We start from the raw sequence: 14,164 nt of genomic DNA, 5'->3' as shown, positions 1-14,164 counted from the left end.
AAGTATTTGCTGATAACTAACTTTCTCCACTCCATTTCATGTGTCTCCTCTGCTCTGCCTGATAAATTGGCTTCCACATCTCCATCTCTGCTGAGCAAAAACTGATTAGGAGAAACATAAGAGAAACAAACAGTATAAGGTTCCTGCCAGTTTGGAGATGAAAGGGTGCTTTTAAATCATTAAGAAAATAATTGAGGGAGGTTTTCTTCCTCCAAAGCAGGAGCCCAGATCAGCTTTTAATTATTTCCTCACCCCTACAGCCCCCTTGGGAAGTTATTTCTCCGGCTGGTTGAGCTCATTGAGGCACAGAAGCAAGAGCAGGAGCTGCAAGACAGGATGTCTGGGCTCCCCTCTGGTTCTGTCCCTGACCTGCTGTGGGAAACACAGCTCAGCCCTGCTCCTGATGGCCTGAGCCTGCCTGAGGGGTGGGTTTATGCAGCATATGTCACTGCAGCTGTGGTTTTCACTGACTGACCACTATGGTGCTCTAGTGCTTCCTTGTCTTCTGCAAGTGTCAGGAAGATTAGCTGGTGTTTGCTCAGCACTGGACAGATGCAAGGGGAGGGGGAAGGTTCCCTGCCAGCTCTTCCTTCTCACATGTAATTCTCTCTCATATTTTCAAGGCCTGTCAGGATTCCTGTGCTTGCCTTTGCCTCCTCCCGTCCTGTGGCCCTTGCAGATCAAGGTACCAGAGCACAGCCTCCCCACCCAGCATGACAGGAGCCTTCCACAGGAAAAAATCAAGGCTCTCAAAAAGCCCTTCTGTTTCACATCTTGTTTTTGTGTCATCATGGAATGGTTTGGATTGGAAGAGACCTCCAAGATCATCTTGCTAAACCCCCTGCCATAGGCAGGGACACCTTCCACTAGACCACGTTGCTCAGGGCTCCATCCAGCCTGGCCTTGAACACCTCCAGGGATGGGGAAGTCACAGCTTCTCTGGGCAACCTGTGCTAGTGCCTCACTACCTTCACAGTAAAGGATTTTTTCCTAACATCTAATCTAAATCTTCCCTCTGTCAGTTTGAAGCCGTTGCCCCTTGTCCTATCATTTGAGGGCCCTTGTCAAAAGTCTCTCTCCAACTCTCCTGTAGCTGTTTTAGGTCCTGGCAGGGCCTCTAAGGTTTCCCCAGAGCCCCAGTTTATCTTCTCCAGGTGGAACAACCCCAGAAGTTCTCCATCCCTCAAGCATGGCCCAAGCTCCACTCTGGACAAGCTGAGAAACATCTACAAAGCTGACTTGGCCATCAGCTCTGGGGTATAAAAAGTTCCCCTGCCAGCTCTCCATGCTAATACAAGAAGCACAATTCCCTTTGTCTGAGACACTGTCAGGAGGAACTGAAAGTGGTGACACAGCACCACAGGTGACACACACCCCTGTGCCACTGCACCAGGGTGCAGAGGAGCCTGGCTGTCGTGCCCTGAGGACATTCTGCAATGCAGGTGCCTTTCTCCCAGGGGTGACCAGCCAAGAGCTGCACCAGCTCAACAGCACAAAGCCAAGGCACGACCTGCCTCTGGCAGGGACATCCCATTTGTCTCGTCTCTGGTCCTGCAGGCTTGTCATTCCCCATGCTGAGCACTGCCTGCATTCATTGAGCATCTCCTGATGCCTCCAGGTCTGGTCTGAGCTGACAGAGAGTCTGCAGCAGGGCTGCTGTGTCCCACAGATCCCTTCAGCTGTGTGGGCACAGGTCAGGGTATAACACAGGCACAGCTTGTAGGAAGCACAGACAGACCATGTGTAGCCAGGCTGGTCAATCCCACAGCCCCATGGGGTATGTCAGGAGCTCTGGTTTTGTGGCCATGGCCCATTCTTGGCAGACCTTCCCCTCCCACCACCTCCTGATCTCCCCAGCTGATGCCCTTCCATGTTTCCTTTGCACCACTCTTTCTCCAGCCACAGAACTGAAGTGAGCATGTGTGCTCTGCTCCAGTCTGCAGAGAGCTGTGGCCATTTCTCCAAGCCAGCAGTGCCATGGGGACAAACCCTGTGCTTTTAATGAGCCTCATGGGGAATAACCACGGAGAGTGCAGAAAAACAGCAGCCAAGCAGCACCACAGCCCTGCACAACTGAACTATTGTTTGAGGAATGAAGAAATCTCATTTTATGTGACCCTGCATTTGCCCTGTTCCACTCCCTCCTTGCTGCCTGAAGCTTAGACACTGCCATGATTCATCCCCAGGAATAAGAGGCAGGTTAGCTCTGAGTTACTTCCAATCCCTCACACAGCCTGGTGGCTGCAAAATTCCACATTGCCACCAGCTGAACCAGCTGCTGCTGGGTGTTGAGCCAGACTCTGAGGCTCCTCTATGTTGCAGATCAGCAGGGCTGTGGGGCAGGGGTGCCCTCAGAGCAGAGAGGGGCAGGAATACAAAACCAGCAGCATTGCTTCAGGAGAGCATCACATATCTGGCTGCAGTGGGGAAAAGGGGATGAATAACTGGACTTGCTTCCAGCTAAAGGCTGGCTTCAGTGAAGAGCATTTGACTTCATGCCAACCCCAGAGCCAGCAGATCTTTAGGGGAAAAAAAGCAACCCAAAAACAAAAGTTCAAAGTGAAGCATTCCTGTACTTGGAGGGAGGTTTTATGAGGCCTTGACTCACAGGATTTTTTTAAACCTTATCCTTAGCATAACCAAAAGGAGGGCAGGAGTCTCAGCAGGTGAGGGGACCTTCATCTGGCCAAACAGTTCTGAAAGCTTTCTGTCAAGGAGGATTCTCAGGTGACCCAGCCGTGAGCAATCTCTTCCCATGCTGGAGCCTCTGCTGGGGCAAGGCTCCTGCTGCTGCCAAACTTCCCAGCTTCAACACAGGACAGCAGTTTGAGGAATCAAGGAGAATTTATGCATCCATCTCCTCGCCCTCTGAGTTCTGGTCATGCTTCTGATTAAGCATTGTCTCCTTGAAGCCCAGGTTTCCCTCACCAAACACCTCTCTGGTGCTCTGTTCTGTATGTGCACATCCCAGTGCCAAGGGAGCAGCTTGGGAAGGGGGCCAGCAAACATGGGGGTGGGCAGGATCCCTGCATGCTTTTCTTGCAGGGAAACAGGTGTGCTGCAGGCAGAGACATTGCACATCTACATCTCTCCCTCATTTCACGCACCTCTTTCACTCAGCTGTTTGAGATCAGCGCAAGGACAAGGCATGAGGATGGCTTCCTCTAAGTCAGTCTCTCCAAATGTGTGTGCACAGGAAACAGAGATTTTGTAAGCAATGCTGCAGAGCACCTCCTGGCCATGTAACATACTCACAAAGCTTCTCATGACTCTGGCTAAGAGGGACCAGTGACCAGCATCTGGTTCAGAAGTCACAGGGTTTAAGGCACATGGAATGAACAGTGCTCAGCAATCCACCCTATTGCAAAACCCAGCACTGACCACTTCTGCCAAGCCCGCAATTTCCTTTTGTGCAATAATTTTGCTGTGTTGATTTGGAGATTTCCAGCAATGGAGAACCTACTGTGCACCAGCTACCACAGGTGTCTGTTCACAGTGGTCTGCAGCCTGCACCAGTTAAAGCCAGGAGGGCATCAGACTGACTGAACACATCGGGCCCATGCTCCACATCACTGGATGGGGTTTGGTTTTCCCAGTGGGACTGAAGTGTTGTTCATCCCTTGGAAAGTCTTTTGCATCTCATCCAGGTCAGCTCCTTCTTTTCTGAACTTCATTGCTGCTTTGGGCATAACTGTGTCTCACCATCCACAGTGGCCAAGAACAGCTGTGCTCTGTTCCCTGTTCTGATGCCCCTGATTCCCCTCAAGGTTATGTTACACAAGATCTTCTCAGATGTTCAAAAACCAAGAGCCACATCAGGGCCAGGAAAGACCAAATCAACATCTGCTGGACAATTTTCTCTCAAAGAAATCACAGTGAGGGTGCAGGACATACACACAGGACATGTAGATGTTATTATCTGGGTGTACTTTTATTAAGACTCAACATCACATGCTCTCATAGTCTCCACTGACCCCCAGCACATTTTTGGTGATGCTGGTAGTGCCAGCAGCCTGGGATCTCAGTTCCAGTCATCCTGCCTTCTTGCAGGCCCATGGGTAGAGGCAGGTAATCTGTCCCCAGATCACCTCATCCTTTCAGCCAGGGGCTGCTTTAAGCTGGGGGACAACCACTTTCATGGCATTCAGGTCCAGTGTGCAACTTCTTCTCTCCAGGAGCATTAGATCCCTGGAGACACTCTGGGCAACGGAGGTGCCCCATGGTGGAGATGTAGGGGGTGTGGAAAGCCAGGATATGCCTTATCCTCAAGTCAAACCCCAGAAAAGCAGGTTGTTGAATCCCTGTGAAAACCCACCACCAAGCACTGACAAACCCAAACCCCTTAGGAACCTTTTGCATGATCTCACTGACCAACAAACTGCTGACCTCACCCCCATTCCCATCTCAGACATCCCTGTGGCCACTCCATCTCTGCTCTAACCAGGGTTTTCTGACTGAAGTCAAACCTCCTCCCCAGCATTCTGTGCCGTCAGAGAAGCCATTTTGCCTTTCAGCTGCCAATTTCATGCGAATCTTTGATTTGCCAGCACCTGCCAGGTGGGACACGGCAGGATCCCTGAGCAGTGCAAGAGCCGCAGGGATGATCCACGCAATGCCTGAGCTGCAACCGGATCTGGAGGGAGAACGCTAGCCTGTGAGATCTGACACGCTCACAACAAACCCAGCTGGCTGGCACACACACCAAGCCCAAAACACCCCAGGCCACCCCCCTCCTACCCTTCTGATACCATCACACCCCTCAGCAGTTAATTAAAAAAGGATTAAAGCAAGGCTGTAAGGACGTGGGCGATGCTGAGGTCAAGGGGTGCCTTGCAAACCTACGCCAAGCCCCGCAGCTGGTGCTGGGACAGGGGGCTGCCTGCTGGTGAATTCAGCTTCTCCAAGAATAAGGCAGGTCTAATCCAAGACCCAGCAACGTATCCGGGCTGCTTGCCTGTGGCAGTGCTGCTCTGCACAGAGAGCTGCAGGGCAAGGATTGGGATGAGGGATGTGGGAGCCTGCAGGGTAAGAGAGCAAGCAGTTATGGCTTGTTTGCCAGTGCTTCCATGCTGTCCTGCTGGCCCTTCCACAGCTCATACCTTTACCCCACATGAGCCACGTGCACTCATCCCAACCCTGGCAGTGAGGTTCATCTCGTGCAAGCAGCTCTGTCACAACAGTACAGGCTGTTCCTACCTGCTCCCTGTTTCCGAAAATATTAATGTTTCACCAGGGCAGCGCTCAGAGGCTTTTTCCAGCCAGAGTGATGCCAGGTAGATAGGTCCTTCCCACATCCAGCCTCATAGAAAGCCCTGGGAATATGTGTGTGGATGAGGCACAATGCCAAAGAGTCCCTCATCTTACCTGGCTGAGATACCATGATCATGGATGGCTGGAAGTCACCTCTGCAGGGGGATTAACACTGGGGTTAAAGCTTCAGTATCAGTAAGTCACACCTTCAAGGGGGGACATTTTTTCACAAGAAGGTGGAAAACACCCTGGCTGACTCTGAGGACACTCCTATGCTGTTCAAAGGTCTTTGGGAGCAGACTCCATGACATACCTGGGAAGCTCCCACAGGGAGAGAAGCAGAGGGCAAAGCTCAGCAGGAAGGGTCAGGGGAATTAGAGACTGTGGAAGATGCAATTTGCTGGCACAAGGCAACAGGTCCAGGTCTGAAACTCACCCCTGAAGAAGAGATGTCTCAGGCTGGTGATGGACTGCACCAACATTCCTGATGGGAACCCTCTCAGCTTGTAATCTCTGCATGGAGAACTGTCCCTGCAGGACACAAGTTGGCTCCTCAGCAGCAGATCCATGTCCCACCCAAGCCTATAACATGGGGCCAGAGCCTGCAGGGAAGACAGGTGAGTCCATGGTACATTAAGACCTCCCCACTTCACCCAAATCACTCTCATGTCCCTCAATGCATTTTTTTTTTTGGTTCAGCCCCAAACCCACCGCTTTCAGAGTGACTTGGCCATAACAAGCCTGGAGAGCTCAATAAAGTTCTTCATGGTCTTTTTACCACTTTCTTCTATGAAAACTGCCTAAGGGCCTCCTGCTCCCTGGAGCCAGCTGCTCCATGCAGGACCTGACCACTTTTTATGTCCTAAGTGCTCCCAGTCAAAGAATCACAGAATGGTTTGGGTTGGAAGGGACCTTCAAGATCATCTCATTACAACCCCCTGCCATGGGCAGGGGCACTTTCCACGAGACCAGGTTGCTCATGGCTCCATCCAGTCAGACCTGGAACACTTCCAGGGATGGAGCAGCCACAGCTTCTCTGGACAACCTGTGTGAGTCCCAGTGACCTCAGTAATAGCTGCTGTCCCCTAACCAACCCATGCTACTGTCACCCAGCCTTAAAAAGTTTCTTCCCTCATTACCTTGCACTTGCCAGAGAAGGGCTGATTCATCCATTCTCTGCCTCAGGCATCCCACTCAGCCACTGATGATTGAGTTACTTAACAATTAAGCAGAGCCTTAAATCTTTGCAGCACTTAACATGTATTGACTAATTAATCCAAGCTTTATCTGAGGTAGGTTAGTTCAGTCTTGTGTGTAGCTTCCAAACATGCCCACGGCCGCCTCATTGGTCAAAGGCAGAAGCAGTTCTGCAGAGATGATGGGAGGTCCATCATTCCCACTGCCCACCCTTCGAAGAAGGACCCATGTAGCACTGCCCTTCTGTGCTGTGACTTCAGAGATCACTGGGCCCAGGGGACCATGTCCCCAGCACAGAACTCTTGCCAAGCTTGTCCTCAAGTGGCCTTTTCTCCTGCATCTTCTCTGGTGCTCCATGATTGCTTCATTCTCTGCTCTCCCACCCAGTGGGGCTCTGGGCACATCCACCAGCTGAAGCCAATTTGCTTGGACAAGCACCAAGTTGCCCGAGGCTCTGCCAGACCTCGAGTGCAGGTGGGATAAACCTTCCCCTGGGGTCTGGCTGGCAGCCATCCATGAGTTCTGCTGACGCAGGAGAACAAACCTGGCCTTAGGACAGTGACAGGTGAGCACAGCACAGCACTCTGCTGCATCCTGCTGAAGTGACACCAGGGGAGCCAGGCTTCCCCCTCAGCCTATTCACAGGGACTGTCTCAGCCACATCAAACCCCACATTCCAGTCTCACTGTCAGCAGGGAACAAGGCCAGGTGTGGAAGGCAAGGAACCCGTTCCCTGCATGGATGAGCTGCACAGGAACTTTGTGCAGATGAGAGGGATGGGGAGGTACAGGGACACACCCAGGGTTCTCCAGAGAGTCCCTGAGAGAGGTCAGTGCCTCAGTGGCTCCTAGTCCTGGGCTTTGAGAGAGGAAAAGGGAAGGGGTTGGCAGTAGCTAAAACCAGGGAGCTGGGGACCTGAGCTGGGTTCCCAGCCACACAAGCCCGGGGACCTGATCCTGAGAAAATCATTTCATTTTCCTCCAGTGCAGTCACTCTAGTTCCAAGATTAAAGGAATGCCTTGTTCCTTTTGCCCCACAGGTTCCCAACCATTAGCTAAGACCAAGAGAGACATCAAAACTCTTGCCATACCATGAGCCTCTTGCACTGGAGCACAGGATCCCCCCAGCACAACAATAGAGACCCAGAGATAGAAGACTCTCTTTGACATAACACTGACACCAAAATATTTCAGCCCATCTGAGTCCTCTGAGCACCTCTTACCCTTTTTCTGCCTCCCTGTCACCCCAGGGTTTCAGCTCAGTGATATCCCCAGTCTGACAGGCAGGTGATGAGCCTTGAGAGACGCTTGATGTGAAGGACATGGCAGAAGAAAGGGACTTTGTGAACCTGGGGAGTCATGGAGCAGCCAGGTGGAAGAGAGCTTAATCCGAACAACCTCACTCAGGAAAGCCAGGACCAGTGGAGTCTGGATCTGCCCAGCCCATGTGGAGCCTGTAACAGCAAGGTGCTGGTTTGAGTCAAAAGGCATCAGCCTGCAGGTTATAAAAGCATCTCTGCTGCTTCTAAGGGTGCCCTTCACATGCCCTCCACCTCATGTGGCTAAGGATGGGTTCCTGCCTACCCCATGGATATCACCACCATTTGCTTGCTTTTTAACACATCTAACAACAACAAATGCAGAGGAGAAACTCCTCTCCCTATGAAATTCATCCCAGAAAATCCTGAGTAGTAAAGCAGAGCAACTTGTGGACCAACTCTTTTCCTCTGGGTCTTAAACCATCACTTTTTTTTTTTTTTTTTTTTTTCTTGACTGAATATGTGCTGATCTCATTCATCCTGGGAAAAGCACGGGGTGTTCTCATCCCGGCTATACCTGGCAAGCTGCACACAGTGACAGAGGGAGCGAACTTCTGATCAGGCTCTGCAGTGGCTGCTGCCCAGCTTCTTGTGGCTCTTTCCTGGAGCGAGAGGCCGGCTTCTTCACCTGGCATTCCTGGGAGAGATGAAGGGTAAGTCAGCAAATCAGCTTCATGCACTGCAGACATCCTCTGCTTTCAGCCATAGCAGAATTAGCTCAGGTCAGGATTTGCTGGTAGCTGGGCAGAAAAACATCAACAGGGCTTTCCCCCCCCCCCTCCACCTCCTTTGGAAAGAAAAGGTAAGAAAATGTTTTTAACGTGCTGCATGCAGGCAGGTTGCAGGAGCCGTGGTCCCCGGCACGGCTCAGCAAGCACTGCCGGGGAAATCAACAGGGAACGTTCCTGATGCTATTTTAGACATCGGCAGAAAACGCCAGATAGCAACACCGAGTTCGACGGGGCTGCACAAACCCCGGAGCGGCGGCGGCGGCGGCACGGAACGCAGGGACCCGCTCCCGCCGATGTGTGGGTTGTCAGTCGATTTGTTGATGAGCTTGCTAACCACGACGTTGCTTTGACATGTCAGCTGGCGAGCCGGCGTCTGGATGCCTCGGTGTCATGCAGGCAGCTCCGTCTGAGCCCTGCGGAGAGCAGCTTAGATCCGCTGGCCGGGGTTGAAAATGAGCCGCAGTTAAGCTGCTGAAAGGGATCCGCGCTGCCGCCAACGTGAGTGCTCCGCGCCTGCCAGCGCAGGTGGAAGTGCATGCCTGTCTCCAAGGGGGGATGCAGCTCTCGCCGGGTGACTGCCGGCTCCATCGGGAGCGTCCTGGCTTGCTTGCCCGGGAGAGGATGGAAAGAGGGCATTTTAAGGGATTGATGCAGCCAGTGGTGCTGCTGAAGGCAGAGTGTGAGATTAAAGGCGGTATCTGAGCATAAAGATACCGCAACCTGATTTAGGAATAATGAATATAGCAGGGCTGGCTGCTGCAGGAAATGTCCCCTTTGTAAGTCGGGCTGTTTGGAGCAAAAAAGAGCAATTATGTGGATTCTGCTGCAGCTCATTGTGGTCGGGTTAATTTGGGAAAAGATTGCTTGCTGGCAGCTAAAGGAGGCAGCCTGGCAGAAGGGTTAAAATGTGCAATTATCAGACCAGGCTGGGCTTTGAAATGGTACAATAATCCCAAGGCAGGGGAATATTGTTTGGTATAATTTGTCTTCTGAAATAGTCGGGAGCAGGAAAATCTTAACTTAGAGGGCTACTCTTAATAATTTTTTTTTTTTAATTTTAAAAATATTTTCAAAGACAGACCCTGTTTTGCAAAGCCCTGACACCATAATGACAGGCACTGCTGATACCAGCTATCCTGCCTGCCATCTGAATGCCAGGCCTTCCCAGAAATGCTGCTTGTGAAAGATCCGTCACAGGGAAGTTTTTAACACCCCGGTTTTGTGTGTGGGTGCGAAAGCACATCTGTGTTTGGGGAGAAGAGACATGAACTGCTCATTGTACCCCAAACTTGGCTGTGCAGCCAAGGAATTACTGTAGCTGTGATGATGAGTGTTAGGCAGGGCTGTGCTTTTAAAAGGACAGCCTGGCTGGGTTCAAACGTGGTGTCCCCTCCTGGAGCTTTCAGCGCTCATGGTCTTGGGCATCTCATAGATAAAACTGGTGCCTGTTCCTCAAAAGCTGGTGTCAAATGCCTGGTGCTCTGATAGGACCTCCTGCATGGACACAGCAAGGACACAAGGTCTGAGTTGATTCATAGCTCCAGCTGGGGTGGCATAGTGAAAATGCCATGGAGGGCGACTTGGCAGGGTTGATTTGGACAGGATGGGGATTGGAAAGGAGGGCAAATAGCAGTGAATCTTCGTGGAGAGAAGGTGACCAGGGATCAAAAGGGAGAGATGGCATTGGTGTGTGCTGGGACAGGTCTGGGATGTGAAGGGGACAAGGGTTTGCGATGGCAGGGAGTGCTTCCTGTACTAACCCATCACTGTGTGTACTTGTCAGCAATGCACAAAGCCACAAATGAGAGATATTGTACGTTTGCAAGAAAAGGGGAATATGCTCCTTCCTCATTTCTCTACTAAAGTTTACATTGCAAACTGTGCCTCAGCTCTCCTTCCAGAGGAAAAAGAGCAGTTGCTGTGAAGGCTTATTTTTTAAAAAGCAGTAGCACAAGGAACTTAAAGCACAACCTTCCTCTGACATAACCTTACTCTGATCTCATTCCCAGTGGCTGCTTCAGGACTGACCAGAACGAAACCATTCAGCAGTGTAAGAGCTCATCCTCTGCAGAAGCAGCAGCCTACCTTGGAGGGCTACTTCATTTTCATTCATTAAATTTACTGTTTGTATTATTTTGTTTAATGCTGTTGAGGAAAAAGGGTCCTCTCTGCTGAGCATTCCTATTAAAACACGCCTATTAAACCTCACCCCACGAAATCACAGGGGCTGGCTGGTGCTAGTGGCAGTCCTGCTGGAAGGTTACAGGAACCAAGCACAGACCAATGTTGCTGTTGTCAAAGGCCAGGGGTCTGCTGCTATGAGAGCAAGTACAATGAGGGAGGGAGGTTTTACAGCTTTCTAGCTGGCAGGAGATGTTCCAGATGTCTTTTTCCTTTGCCCTTCATCTAATGTGAAAAAGGAGATGGAGTAAAGGCTGTCCCTTCATGGCTTGGGGCTTGTTGACAGCTTTTCAGGCAGAGGTTGGGAGGAACCAGTTAACACCTGGGTATTCCTGTAATTTAGTTCTTCCAGCAACTAATGCTGGTTCGTGATCTGTGTTTTCAGAAACCTCTCCATCCACCTCTGAAGCATGGTCACTGTTTTGCTTGGCAGGGATCAGAATCCTGGTTATCACTTGCTATTGACATGGGCATAGCATTTTATTCTTTCCACCTTCCCTCCATGAAAAGATGAAGCCCCACCAGCAAACTGATCCAGACTGCTCTGTTCTCCTGGGGTGACATCACACGGTGCCTTTCTCTGCCATGGAGCCCTGTGTCAGTGCAAGCTGCACTGAGAACATGGACCCAGACCCAAAACTGGGTGAGGACAAGGGCCTCCAACACCCCACAGCAAGGGGAATTGTATCACATGCACAGCAAACACTTTGCCAGTGGCTGCACCATATACTGAAGCAACTCCACAGCCTGCAGCCCTGATACAAAACCACTGACCTGAACAGCAGCCAGATCATTTTTCTTATGAGAATGCACCATTCTTGAGCAATTTTTCCAGCACATCCCACGCAAACAGGTTTCCTGTGAACACTGCACGGCAGCATTTACCATCTCATGCCAGCTCTTGTTTTTCCCTAATGGCAGGGGTTGGGAGGGCTCTCACGTAACACTGGTGTGTCAGTGCTGGTGGGCACAGAATCTGAGGGGTATCCTCATTGAAAATCGAGCACTGAACCATTTCATGTCACCAGTTCTTCTGAAGACAAAATTACAGGATGGTTTGGGTTGGAAGGGATCTTAAAGATCATCTATTTCCAACCTTAAGTTAGACAAGGTCACACCTTTCTGCAGAAATCTGAGATCCTGGACCTTGCACATACATACTAGTCTAATAACACATTCTTCATCTTATCACTGCAACAGCTTTTCCAGGAAGGGCCCGTTCACTCATCCCAGCTGGCATGCAGGGGGTTGCAGAAGCAGTGTTGATCCCTTAACACTGACACTAACTCCAGTTGTTTGGGATATTATGCTAAATTAGCTGATATTCTTGGTGGTAAAAAGGAAATGTGGAGGGAAATGGAGAGTGTCTGTAGAGTCTCATTTATGGCCCAGTGCATTTTGTGCCCACTCTGACCTGGAGTTTAAGCTACTGTGGAAGCAAGGAGATTTTAAGGCATTTTTTTGGCCCAATTTATCAACTTCCATTGCACAACAGCACCTCGGGGCAGCCAGGGTGTATCACCAGATACATTAACTGGGCTTCTTAGTGGTGAGTGATGGCCATGTGCTATTTGTTCATAACTAAGAAAAAGAAATGGCCAAAATCCCTCTCTTCCCACATGGCAGAGATAGAGGGATGTTTCTACAGGAGCAGCTCTGCTCCTTGGCAGCCACTACTTTTTGATCCAAGCTTGCAATCTCCTCATGTCCCTCATTTCTGTATGCAGGAGGGAGGAGGAAGCAAAAGCAGCTGTGCTTCTACTTGTCTGGCCCTGGTACCCCATACACTGATCTGATGGGAAGACCAGGGCAAAAAAAGGTATTTATTCAAGATGATATAATTAACATTTCCCATATTGACTCATTTGGTAAGAGACTGATACTCTATTTCTCCCTTGATCACACTGAAAAGTCCATTAATTTTGAGCTGCCAAAAAAGAATTCGGGGATATAAAATTTGACCCTCAAGCAAAAAAAAAAAAAAAGAAAAAAAAAAGAAAAAGAGCAGAAATTGAGTATTTTCCTTTATTTGTAATGCAATGCACTAAATAATGTTCAGCAGTGGCAAATGCCCAGGGAAAAGCATTTTATCATATAATTTTACAAGGGAGAGAAGAAGCAAACCCAATAGTTATGGACTCAGTGGATAGAGTGGATTGAGCCCTGTCCCTGTGCAGTACTGGAGTCAGTCTGATCAACCTCCCATGTCTCTTGCACTTGTCCTGTCAGACCTATCTGAGGGTATTTGAGGTGATTCTTACCTAATTGTCAGGCACAGAAGCAACTTCTGTCTGGTATCACGACTGTGCCGTCAGCTGTGAGCTTCTGGGTTTGATTCCTGTGTTCACAAACTTCAAGCAAGTACCTGTTGGGAGAGGGAGAGAATGAGCTGGGTGGTAAGTTAGGTTCTTCTTGCCATTGTCAGAGGATTCAGTGTGGTTTGGAAGAGAGGCAAGAGACTTTAGAAAAACAATTCTCATATACACAAGTCTACAGAGAAAGCAACAATCAGCACACAAAGAAAAACACAGCAACTTTAGCAGCCTACAAAATTCACAGCAATGGTGCTGCGCAGGGGGAGTTTGGCATATGTGAAAAAGTTCAGTGGCCCCAAGAGTGAAAAAACATGCACAGCTGGCAGTATATTATGCAGTTCTCATCAGAGCATCCAAATTCCCCCTCAGTGAGCTGCGCTACACTGCAGAGCAGTCTGTAATCGGGAAGCTTGGCAGTGATGGCAGAGATGTTCCTGGCATCCATTTTGACCAGTCCATTGTGAAGCCGGGTCTGCAGAGCCTCTCTGGGTACCAGAGAGAACAGAGGCCTCTCCTGCAACTGGGCAAGAGCTGTGGCTGTCCACACATTGGACAGGATCCACTTCAGCCCCCGGCACAAAGCCCTGGGAGCAATGGAGCTGGGGCCACGTTGCCTCTTTGTACCGAGTCTGGGCAGACACATCCAGGTCACTCACTCCAGACAGCATTCATGACCTGTGTCTTTGCTGTTTTTCAGTCGCCCAGAGGGGAGCTCAGAGCCTTGGCAGCAGCCGTGTCACAGTCCCCAGAGTCCCTGGGCTGTCCTGCCTGCTGAAGCACGGCTGGAGCGTGTGGCAGCTCAGGAACTTGGGAAGAGGCCACCACGTCCAGCTTGGATGTGATGTGCCTCACCCCACGGTGCCTTTTGGGTTCATTTAGGCACTCAGCTTATTCTTCAATGGCTGAAGGGAGATCCAAGAACAGGATTTAGCTGTGGCTCACCCTCCCTTTTCCCTCCTCTATCCTCTAGAAAGAATAAATGCTAAAGAGAATGAAGGTCATCCACGGCCAAGGCAAGTCCACACTAATCCCTCTCTGGAGTCTTGGCCGAGTCCAGCTTTTAAGTCCTGGGAAGTATTAGCAAATGGATAATAGAACAGGAAATGCCAGATTTTGGTAGCTGTGAAAAGGAGAGACACACACGTTACCCATGCCATAGAGATAAAGGAGAG

The 14,164-nt window shown here is 50.3% G+C and overlaps 2 long non-coding RNA genes across 5 annotated transcripts; one reads left to right on the top strand and one right to left on the bottom strand.

Moving 5' to 3' along the window:
- Positions 1-3,938: 3,938 nt before the first annotated feature.
- LOC121359989 lies at positions 3,939-8,405 on the bottom strand. Of its 3 annotated transcripts, XR_005956116.1 has the most exons (4): positions 8,283-8,405; positions 7,670-7,900; positions 4,843-5,852; positions 3,939-4,633 (listed from the first exon to the last, which is right to left on the bottom strand). It is a non-coding gene; the product is annotated as an uncharacterized LOC121359989 (long non-coding RNA). The 3 variants fall into 3 exon arrangements; XR_005956115.1 differs by having other exon boundaries at positions 3,939-5,852; XR_005956117.1 differs by having other exon boundaries at positions 3,939-5,781.
- On the top strand, positions 8,288-10,704 carry LOC121359988. 2 transcript variants are annotated; one of them, XR_005956114.1, is made up of 3 exons: positions 8,288-8,418; positions 8,855-8,994; positions 10,506-10,704. It is a non-coding gene; the product is annotated as an uncharacterized LOC121359988 (long non-coding RNA). The 2 variants fall into 2 exon arrangements; XR_005956113.1 differs by having other exon boundaries at positions 8,291-8,418; positions 8,686-8,994.
- Positions 10,705-14,164: the final 3,460 nt, after the last annotated feature.

Source organism: Pyrgilauda ruficollis, unplaced genomic scaffold, assembly GCF_017590135.1.
Source record: "Pyrgilauda ruficollis isolate IOZ18807 unplaced genomic scaffold, ASM1759013v1 scaffold48, whole genome shotgun sequence".
Classification (NCBI taxonomy): domain Eukaryota; kingdom Metazoa; phylum Chordata; class Aves; order Passeriformes; family Passeridae; genus Pyrgilauda; species Pyrgilauda ruficollis.
This window is presented reverse-complemented; position numbering and strand designations above follow the sequence as displayed.